This window comes from Triticum aestivum, chromosome 1B (genome assembly GCF_018294505.1).
Source record: "Triticum aestivum cultivar Chinese Spring chromosome 1B, IWGSC CS RefSeq v2.1, whole genome shotgun sequence".
Classification (NCBI taxonomy): domain Eukaryota; kingdom Viridiplantae; phylum Streptophyta; class Magnoliopsida; order Poales; family Poaceae; genus Triticum; species Triticum aestivum.
Genome location: NC_057795.1, coordinates 309627586 through 309638934, shown reverse-complemented (window position 1 = coordinate 309638934; position 11349 = coordinate 309627586).

Below are 11349 nucleotides of genomic sequence, written 5' to 3'. Positions count from 1 at the left end.
GATAAAATGTAATGAACATGGCATGCTAATATGACTATCTCGGGACTCAGCAGAATCCAGGATCAACCTCATAGCTTGCACGGACTTCGAGGCGAGGCGGATCTCGCCGGATCTTCGCCGGAGACGAAGGAGACGGGCGGATCCGGGGCGGGACGGGGCGGATCCGGCGACGGAGATGGCCGGGACGACGGCCGGGAAGGTCGGGGGCTCCGGATCCGGCGAATCCCGGCCGGATCCGAGCACCGGAGGCGGGGCGGCGGCTCGGGCGCCGGGAGGGACGCAGCTCCGGCGAGCTTGGGGCGAGGCCGGCGAAGGCGGCGGCCGGGCGGAGACGCGCGCCTCGGGCGGCGAGAGGTCGGGCGCCGGGCGGCGCGGCAGAGGACGCGCGCGGCGCGGCGGGCGGCTGCAGTCGCGGGGGCGGGCCGGCGGCGCATGGCGGCGGGGCGGCGCGGGGCACCGGCGGCGGGCGCCGGCGACCGCGGAGCGCATCGGCGGAGGCGCGCGGGGCGCGGGGGCGCGGGGCGCGCGGGCCGCGCGGGGGCCGGCTGCGGGCCTGGCGGGCCGCGGGCGGCACGCGGTGGCCGGGGCCACGTGGCGCTCCCCCGTTGGCTGGAGCGACGGCGGCGGACGCGTCCGGCGCTGGGCGGACGTGTCCGGCGTGGAGGAAGAAGGGGCTAGGGTTTGGACGGAATTGATCCGCGAATTTCGGGGGAGGGGTGTTTATATAGGTAGAGGGAGCTAGGAGAGTCCAAATGAGGAGCGGTTTTTGGCCACGCGATCGTGATCGAACGACTGAGAGCATGGAGGGGAGATAGATGGGTTTTGGGCTGCAAACAAAAGAGGCCTTTTGCGGTTACCCGGTTAACCGTTGGAATATCAAACGACCTCCAAATGACACGAAACTTGACAGGCGGTCTACCGGTGCTATACCAAGGCCGCTTGGCAAACCTCGGGCCATTCCGAGAAAGTTTAACACCCACTCACAACGAGAGACAAAAGGGGACGCCGGGGAACATAGGAGTGCTGGATTGCAAAACGGATAACGGGGAAAATGCTCGGATGCATGAAACGAACACGTATGCAAAATGAAATGCACATGATGACATGGCAAAATGCAACACGCAAGCAAAATGGCATGGCAAAGACGACGAATAACTGGCGGACACCTGGCGCATCGAATCCGGGGCGTTACAACACTCCTCCACTAACAAGAGATCTCGTCCTGAGATCTTAGGACCGAGACGGAAGAGAAAAGGGATGAGGTGAAACAAGAACTCAAGAGAAGAAGCAAAGAATCAAGAGCACTCGAGAAGAAAAGAGGAACGACAAGGATGACGAATCGAAAGCTCAACGAACAAGATAGATTCTGAAATTACTCGTTCTAACCGGAGTGGTTAGAATGAGAAAAGAAACGGATAAGACTGAAAGGATTTAGGCAGAACTCCGGCTGAAAAAGGAAGGATTAGAACAAGAACTTGAGAGGATGGAATGATACTTGATGAACTCTTGAAGAATGAATTAAATCATGAAGACCCACCATGAAGAACTCCGGTAACAAAAGATGATGAGATAGAAATGAAGGATGAAAGAATAGATGAGCGTTGTGATGATTTAGATGGAGGTTCCGACGAAATGGCCGTGGAAAAATTGAACTCCGGAAAAGAAAAGATGAAAACACTTGGAACTAGAATTTATTCATCAAGAACAAACTCTGAAGGAAGGGATTACTCACTTGGATGAAATAAGAATAAGATTTATTGTATGCTTATCCTTCATCAAATTAAATTGATGACAAGCAATGGAATTAACATACTACTTATTCTTCTTGAAAAAGGATTGAGAAGTGACATATCGCAAACTTGAGAAGGTCTTCATGAACCACCGGTAGGATAGAAAAGAAACGAATGGATTAATATGATAATCAAGGAAAAGAATCTTGAACGAACCACCGTTAGAATTCGGAAATGACTGATGAAAGAGAATGAATCGCCGGGAAGAATTAGAAAAACAAATATGCTTGAGGGGATTTAGATGCAAAAGAACAAAGAGATCATGAGCTGATTAAAGAACACTTGAACGAAGCACCGGAAGAATATAGAGACGACCAAAGCTGAAAACTTAGAATGAAGAAATCTTTCGAAAAGATGACCTCCGGATGATCGAGAGGGAAAGCAACTCCTGAAATGCTGTGGATGGATGAAAAGAATTTGCATGACTTGAAACAATTTGATAGGATGACATCGAGCTAGCACCGCGAATCTCCGGGGAACGGACAAGATTTAGAGGGAAAAAACTCTTCTTCAATCTTCAAATGACGATGAGAAATACCACCAAAATTACTGAGGTACTCCGGGAGAATCAAAATCGAAGAGGTTGAGCCAACAATGAAATGATTTGAAATCGATCTTGGAAAAGGCATGTGACTGATGAAATTCATTCTTACGTCACACTTGAAAAGAATTTGAGAAAGCTCCGGGGGAATTAGAAGAGTCAGGTAAGATCCTGAGAAAAGACCTGTGGGTTAGGGCCCACTGAAAAGAAAAACACCATTGGAAAGGGATGTAGAACAGATAGATGATGCACCGAAATAATTGAAATATTTGAATGAGGTGACAACCTCGAATTAATTCAAACACAGACAAATCTCCAGAGATATCTTGAACTCCGGAATGATTAACTGGCGAGAGGCGAACAAGCAAGGGGAAAACACTTGAGCCGAGTAAAAAGAATATGAACAACCCGAAAAACTTGAATTGAATCCACCGGAAAAGAAAAAGAGATGAAGAATGACGAACGAGACGAGAATTTCACCGGTTGAAATGATTGACGAAAGACTGAAGAGGCTCCACACGAATGGAATTGATGGTCGAGAGAGAGTCAGACTCCGGGAAGAAAAAGGGTGGGAGGGCGGGAAAACAAAGGCAACTTGGAAGGGGAAACCGACGAATAACTTCAAGAGGAAACACCAGTTGAAAACATTGAGGAAAGAAAGCAAAGACTTCGCACGAGTAGGATGGATACTCGATTGCAGACTCCGGTTCCGAGAAGAAGAAGGGAGGGCGGGTGAGAAAAAAACAACTGAGGATTGAACACAAAGATGAAGAGACTCGAGTCAACTTGACAAGAAATGCACCGGATGAAAGAGGATGGACAACTCACGAAACTAACCACGTGATCCTAAAGAAAAATTTGAAGGGGAAGAGGAGTAGTTCAAAACACCTACGTCAAGATTCCTTACCAGAGCGACGAAGGGGCAGAGGAGTAAAAAGAATTCCTACTCTCCGATATAACTAGACTCCAGAAATAGTTTTCTTCTAGACTCAACAACGGCCAAACTACATGATCAATCAAGGAGGCTCCTAGGGTCGGTCGAGGCTCTGATACCAACTTGTCACGCCCAAGATGCGACCCTATCCTAAAGGAACTCGAAGGTCCCACCAAGGATAGAAGCGCATCTTGAAGACGCTTTTGCAAGGTGGATATCATTACATCAACATTACATAATAGATGGGGATACATACAAGAGGCATACAATGCCACACGAATACATCAATACAACATACATGAGATCAACATCCGACTACGGATGAAACACAAACAGAAGCTCAAACTACATCCACCCTGCTAGCCCAGGCTGCCGACCTGGAACCTATCCCCTGATCGAAGAAGAAGCAGAAGAAGAACTCCAAACAAGCAAACATCGCTCTCGCGTCATGATCATCGTGTAACCTGTACCTGCAACTGTTGTTGTAGTAATCTGTGAGCCACGAGGACTCAGCAATCCCATTACCATGGGTATCAAGACTAGCAAAGCTTAATGGGAAAGGAAGGGGTAAAGTGGTGAGGTTGCAGCAGCGGCTAAGCAAGTATGGTGGCTAACATACGCAAATGAGAGCGAGAAGAGAAACAAGCGGAACGGTCGTCAACTAGTAATGATCAAGAGGTGATCCTGAGCTCCTACTTACGTCAATCATAACACAGAAACCGTGTTCACTTCCCGGACTCCGCCGAGAAGAGACCATCACGGCTACACACGCGGTTGATGCGTTTTAATTCGGATCTGGTGTCAAGTTATCTACAACCGGACATTAACAAATTCCCATCTGCCACATAACCGCGGCACGGCTCTCGAAAGTTTATACCCTGCAGGGGTGTCCCAACTTAGCCCATGACAAGCTCTCGCGATCAACGAAGGAATAGACCTTCTCCCAGGAAGACCCGATCAGTCTCGGAATCCCAGTTTACAAGACATTTCGACAATGGTAAAACAAGACCAGCAAAGCCGCCCGATGCGCCAACAATCCCGATAGGAGCTGCACATATCTCGTTCTCAAGGCACACCGGATGAGCCAGACGTCGGGTTGGCATAGACCCTGGTTGCCCAGGGGGCGCCGGACATCGCTCGGTTTGGACCAACACTTAGACAAGCATTGGCCCGGGGGGGCTAAAATAAAGATGACCCTCGGGTTGGCCGACCCAAGGGAAGGGTATAGGTGGTGGTGAGGCAAATGGTAAAACCAAGGTTGGGCCTTGCTGGACAAGTTTTATTCAAAGTGAACTGTCAGGGGGGTCCCATAAATCACCCGACCGCGTTAGGAACGCAAAATCCGGGAACATAACACCGGTATGACGGAAACTAGGGTGGCAAGAGTGGAACAAAACACCAGGCATAAGGCCAAGCCTTCCACCCTTTACCAAGTATATAGATGCATTAATAATATAAGAGATATTGTGATATCCCAACATAACCCTGTCCACCATGGAGCAATCTTCAACTTCACCTGCAACTAGCAACGCTATAAGAGAGGCTGAGCAAAGCGGTAACATAGCCAAACAACGGTTTGCTAGGAAGGGTGTCAAAAGTTAGAGGTTCATGGCAATTTGGGAGGCTTGAAGAACAAGTGATAGGTGGCGCAGCATAGCGATAGAACAAAACAACTAGCATAGCAATGATAGTAGTGAGATCCAGGGTAGCGGTCATCTTTCCTGAAATCCCGCAAGGAAGAAGAACGAGTCCATGAAGAAGACGAACGGATGAAGCCGAACCAACCGTAGACGAACGAATCCTCACGATCGCAACGAAACAGGAACTAACAAGAAGAAGCACACAACATGGTAAACACACCACACATGGACAAGACATGATGCATAACAAGCATGATGCATGACAAGGCTACATGAAGCTACTCATGGCAAGAGATGATGCAAACAAGAACAACACATCAAAGCAAGTTTAAATGAGGCCGGCAACAACATATAACAATTCCGGTAAGTCCTCATATGCATATTTCGAAATTGGTCCAGATATGAATAAACATTATATTCAAGTTGTTTAACAGCAAGTTAATATGCACCACGACGATCTACACGAGATTCTAGTCAAATTACATATAAAGTTCATTAGATTCGGAGCTACGGCCTAGAAGATATGAGCAAAACAAGTTAAACATGGCATTGGTGCAAAATGCACCCAAACATCAAGCAAACACACCAAAACAAGGATGCAACATGGTAATATGAAACTACATGCAAAATCAAGCAAGTTTCATATAGAGCACGCTCAAAACGGAGCAACGGTGCAACACACACACACACTATACAAGTCATAACAACAATCTGTCCATAACAGCAACTAGGCATCTTACAAGCATCAAAACAATATGCTACAGCATCTCAACATAATAACCAAAGGCATGAGCATGAAGTACTGGTAAAGCATAACAAAACATGAACACTGAGCTATCTCCAGAAATCACTAGAACATGCTCATAAAGACATGGTAAGATTGCAAATAATAACAGTTTCCGACTTTGCAGAAATAACATCAGGTTGCAATGTTTAGAGCTGTGAAACAACATGTTACAGGAACTTATCATGGCAAAAAAGGCATGGCATGAATTTACTAATTGCATAGATCAAAAGTCCCCTACTGACCATGAGCCAAAATGGATCAGAAAATATGATAGCACCCATGTAAACATGGCAAGTTATATTACAGATTCAAACATGGCAGAAACAACAATAAGTAGGCATGTTGGTGAGCTTGTACCACTCACCACAGAGCAATACATGGCATGGCAAGGCAACCAACAGTAAGTAGGCATGTTTGTGAAATTAAGCATGGCAAGAGCAAGGTCATAGGGTGCATGGATTACTAAAAAACAATCATGGAAACATTGAACTTAATGTTAACAGGCTGATAGCAACATTATCAAGCAAATTTGGAGCAAGATATGAACAATCTACAGCAAGCTATAAATGCTACCAGGGGCATGAATGGATAGGGCATAACATGTAGATCAAAACATGTTTATAGAACATCTCCATATTATGCATAGAATGACTAGTAGCAACATGTTAACATAGCAACAAAATATAACAGAATCTGTCAGGAAAACAGCAACAGCAAGTACACTACTAAACAAGCTCGATTCACTCACCACAAGTCATTGCATGAAAAGATAAGCATAGCATCATCAAGAAGACATGTTTGTGAAACAAACCAAGGCAAGAACAAGTCCATAGCATGCAAGGATCAACTATAGCAAACTCGGCCATATTGAATAACATGTAAACAATCTGCCAGGAAACATTTTGAAGCAAAAGTAGAGCACTCAAATGACATGCTAGACTACTCCAAAATTGCAAACAAGGGCATGAATGGATATACAATAACCATATGTTCAAAACACCCTTACTGAAGTATCTCTAAATATGCATGGATCTCTCTGTAGCATCAAGTTTACATGGCATCAAAATAACAGCAGAACAGGGGCTAAAATCAGCAATATCACGAAGCCTAGTTTGCATGCTTGTGCTAGTCACCACATTGATCACAAAAATACATGGCATACACCCCTGGAAAGATGGCATGTCATAGATAAAAACACATGAAGACATCAACCTCATAGGATGCACACATCAAACATGGCAAAAATGATAAATGAGCAAGTTATAACAGTTTCAGCAGATTAACATCAACATGCACTCTTCCAACAGCATTTCGGGCATCAATATGAGCTCCAATGAAAATGATGCAATGGAATAAAATGAAGTACTCATCGAGCCAAACAATTTGACATATTGTACGCATGAAACGGAGCTACGGATGCAGAGATACAATGTAATGAACATGGCATGATAATATGACTATCTCGGGACTTAGCAGATTTCGGGGTCAACCTCATAGCTTGCACGGACTTCGAGGCGAGGCGGATCTCGCCGGATCTTCGCCGGAGACGAAGGAGATGGGCAGATCCGGGGCAGGACGGGGCGGATTCGGCGACGGAGATGGCCGGGACGACGGCCGGGAAGGTCGGGGGCTCCGGATCCGGCGAATCCCGGCCGGATCCGAGCACCGGAGGCGGGGCGGCGGCTCGGGCGCCGGGAGGGACGCAGCTCCGGCGAGCCTGGGGCGAGGCCGGCGAAGGCGGCGACCGGGCGGAGGCGCGCGCCTCGGGCGCCGGGCGGCGCGGCAGAAGACGCGCGCGGCGCGGCGGGCCGGCGGCGCATGGCGGCGGGGCGGCGCGGTGCACCGGCGGCGGGCGCCGGCGACCGCGGAGCGCAGCGGCGGCGGCGCACGGGGCGCGCGGGCCGCGCTGGGGCCGGCGGCGGGCCTGGCGGGCCGCGGGCGGCGCGCGGTGGCCGGGGCCACGTGGCGCTCCCCCGTTGGCTGGAGCGATGGCGGCGGACGTGTCCGGCGTCGTGCGGACGTGTCCGGCGCGCGGAGGAAGAAGGGGCTAGGGTTTGGACGGAATTGATCCGCGAATTTCGGGGGAGGGGTGTTTATATAGGTAGAGGGAGCTAGGAGAATCCAAATGAGGAGCGGTTTTCGGCCACGCGATCGTGATCGAACGACCGAGAGAATGGAGGGGAGCTAGATAGGTTTTGGGCCACTTTGGAAGGGGTGTTGGGCTGCAAACAAAAGAGGTCTTTTGCGGTTACCCGGTTAACCGTTGGAATATCAAACGACCTCCAAATGACACGAAACTTGACAGGCGGTCTACCGGTGCTATACCAAGGCCGCTTGGCAAACCTCGGGCCATTCCGAGAAAGTTTAACACCCACTCACAACGAGAGACAAAAGGGGACGCCGGGGAACATAGGAGTGCCGGATTGCAAAACGGACAACGGGGAAAATGCTCGGATGCATGAAACGAACACGTATGCAAAATGAAATGCACATGATGACATGGCAAAATGCAACACGCAAGCAAAATGATATGGCAAAGACGACGAATAACTGGCGGACACCTGGCGCATCGTATCCGGGGCATTACACAGGGCACCCGTTTGGTGGGCTCGGGAACTCTACACACATCGTTTGGGGCCATAGTGGAAACCCTGGCCAGACTTACTTGCAGATGGAACTCAAGTAGGCGATAAACCTGGACTAGAGACTTGTGTGGTTAGTCAGGTTGTGGCCGACACCCTCGCTGGGCTTCTTCTTGAAGGTTGCCGAGTACATGTCATGTAGATGGCGGTAAGTGGTGAGAGTGTGTGTGAAGAAGTACACCCCTACAGAGTTATAAATGATCTATTCAAATAGTCGCGTTCGCGGATATGGACTACTTGGAACACTTGCATTGCTCATAGATAACTTGAAGTGGATACTCTAAAAGCGCAAGATAAGCATGAGTGCTATGGATGGGTTTCTCGTAGGGTGAAGGGAGCGGATCCATAGTGGTGTATTGATTCGGTGAATATGTGGACTCCTATGCGCCACCTCAAAGAAAGTACGCGTAGCTCAGGATAACTGTCGGCATTCTAGGAATGGGGGTATCCAGACTTGCCTGCCTGCGGCCCATGGCGTGGCTCCATCGACGGCCCGGTACAGCCCACCTTCAACATCAACAACTCAAGACCCTCGCGAGGGGCCAAGCCTCATGAGGCGGACGACACCAAGACCTCCGGAAGGAGCGGCCTCCTCTGGCTGGCTCCCGAGGAGCGGAGATTTCTATGCAAGCTTCACCTTGCGAGGTTCAAGTGACGTGAGCCATGACGATCCAGGCCAGGCGGGCGCCAGCGAGCGTAGTATCCTCTTTGGTGCTAAGAAGGCAAGCGCAGGTGCGGAGTCCCGAGGAATCAACTAAAGGTTTCCATTCCCATGCAACAAGACCAAGACCACCAGGACGGTAGGACTGAGGTCATCGTCGAGCCCACCACGGCGTCACGACCAGAGGCTTTGGCAGGCAAAGACTACTTTTGTCAGGATAAGATGTACTAGTTGTCTCACTTTGAATTTGGCCGTTGTGGGATCCCTTTCCGCCTCCATTTTGGGGGAAGAGGACCAAAGCCACTATAACTTAGCCACCACCGAAGAAGGGGACGGATCTTTCACATCATCCTCTCCCCTACCAGCTCACTCTATTTTGCATTTTTCTGAACATGAGATCATTAGTAAGGAACATAACATAGGAGTCTCACTTGGGTCTAATGGGAAAGAAATTACTAAATCAGTTCATGACATTTTAGACTTAGAGGCTGAGAGAGCTTTCGAGTTGATCCGCGCGTTAGCGGCAGTTAAACCTATGTCGGATGCTCATATTAATAACTTGGGTATCTCTACGCTAGAGAACTTTTGTGACGGAATGATGCCTTCTTCGGATGCCGAAGGAGAGGCAGAAGATGCGGAGTCGGTGCAAATAGTTGATCCCCCGTCATTGCAGGCAGGGGTACAACAGACTATAAAATGTGTAGAGGAGGTGTCAGCATTAGATAAACCTAAACTTTCCTGGAAGAGGAAGATTTATCCAACATCGACGGTCCGTAGAAGTGCGAGAGTGAAACTCAAGAAAAAATTCCATGATGAAATATGAAAGGGATCTTTTGGAATAGCAGAGGTCTAGCAGACTTGGCTACAAAAAGGTTCCTGGCTAAAACAGCCATCAAAGATAAACTAGATTTCATCGCACTTCTTGAAACTGCTAGAGATAACTCCACTTCACAATTCCTCGGTTCACTTACTGGTGGCATTGATTTTTGTTTGGCACTATCTACCGCCAAGAGGACGATCTGGTGGGATTCTCTTGGGGGTGAAGTGCGAAACTCTTGAGGTACTAAACGTGGTACGAGGAGATTATGCGGTTAAGTTCTGGGTTAGGTCTAAATTGGATGGTTTCCGATGGGCCTTAGTGGCGGTTTATGGCGTGGCCCAACCCAAATTTAAACTGGATTTCTTGGCAGATCTGGTTAGGATTTGTGGGGATGAGAGATTGCCGATATTAGTGGGGGTGATTTTAACATCATTAGGAGGAAGAAAAAACAATGATCGTTTTGATGGACGGTGGTCATTTATGTTCGGTATGATCATTGAGAGCCTTAATCTTGGGGAGATAGAACTCACGGGTAGATAGTTTACCTGGGCAAACACTCTTCCTACTCCTACTTATGAGAAGCTAAACAAGGTGCTTGCGAGTGTGGAATGGGAACAGAAATACCCACTGGTATTGGTGCACGTGATGCAGAGAGCGATTTCCGACCACATGCCCTTGTTAGTTGACTCGATTGAAGCAAATCACATTGGCAATAAAAATATTTTCTCTTTCAAGCTTAGTTGGTTCGAAAAAGAGAATTTTATAGAGATGGTGGCGAGAGAGTGGGCTAGACATGTTGCAGGTAGATCCCACATGGAGCACTAACAGAATAAGATTAGACACCTGAGACAATTCTTGAGGGGTTGGGCCAGAAATGAGAGTGGGATCTATAAACAAGAGAAGGAACGGCTCATCCAGCTGATTCATACGCTAGATCTGAGAGCAGAAACAAATCTGCTGGATGAGTCAGAGCAGGCAGTTAAGTCGGAGGCCGAGTTGAAATTGTGTGCTTTTCTTAGAGAAGAGGAAATGAAATGGGACTTACGCGCTAAGGTCCTTAAGGTCTTCCAAGGGGATGACAACACCCAGTTCTTTCATATGATTGCTAATGGCAAGCATAGGAGAAAGAAGATTATCCAGCTTGTGGGTCACGAGAATCTGAAGCTATATATATCCAACTACTACAAGCAGCTGTTTGGACCACCGGTGGATAACGCGGTGACCCTAGATGAGCATGTATTTGAGGATATTCCTCAGTTGCGGTCAGAGAAAAATGAGATTCTTTCTGCACCTTTTACTGAGAAGGAGGTTTTTGAGGCAATCGCTCAAATGAAACCGAATAATGCACCGGGACCGGATAGGTTTCCGGCAGAATTCTATAAGAAATGTTGGCATATCGTGAAAGATGATCTTATGCCTATGTTTCATGATCTTTTTAATGGACATCTGCAACTGTTCCATTTAAATTTCGGCACGATTACACTTCTGCCAAAGAAAGAGGAATCAATTCGCATTGAGCAATTCAGGCCCATAT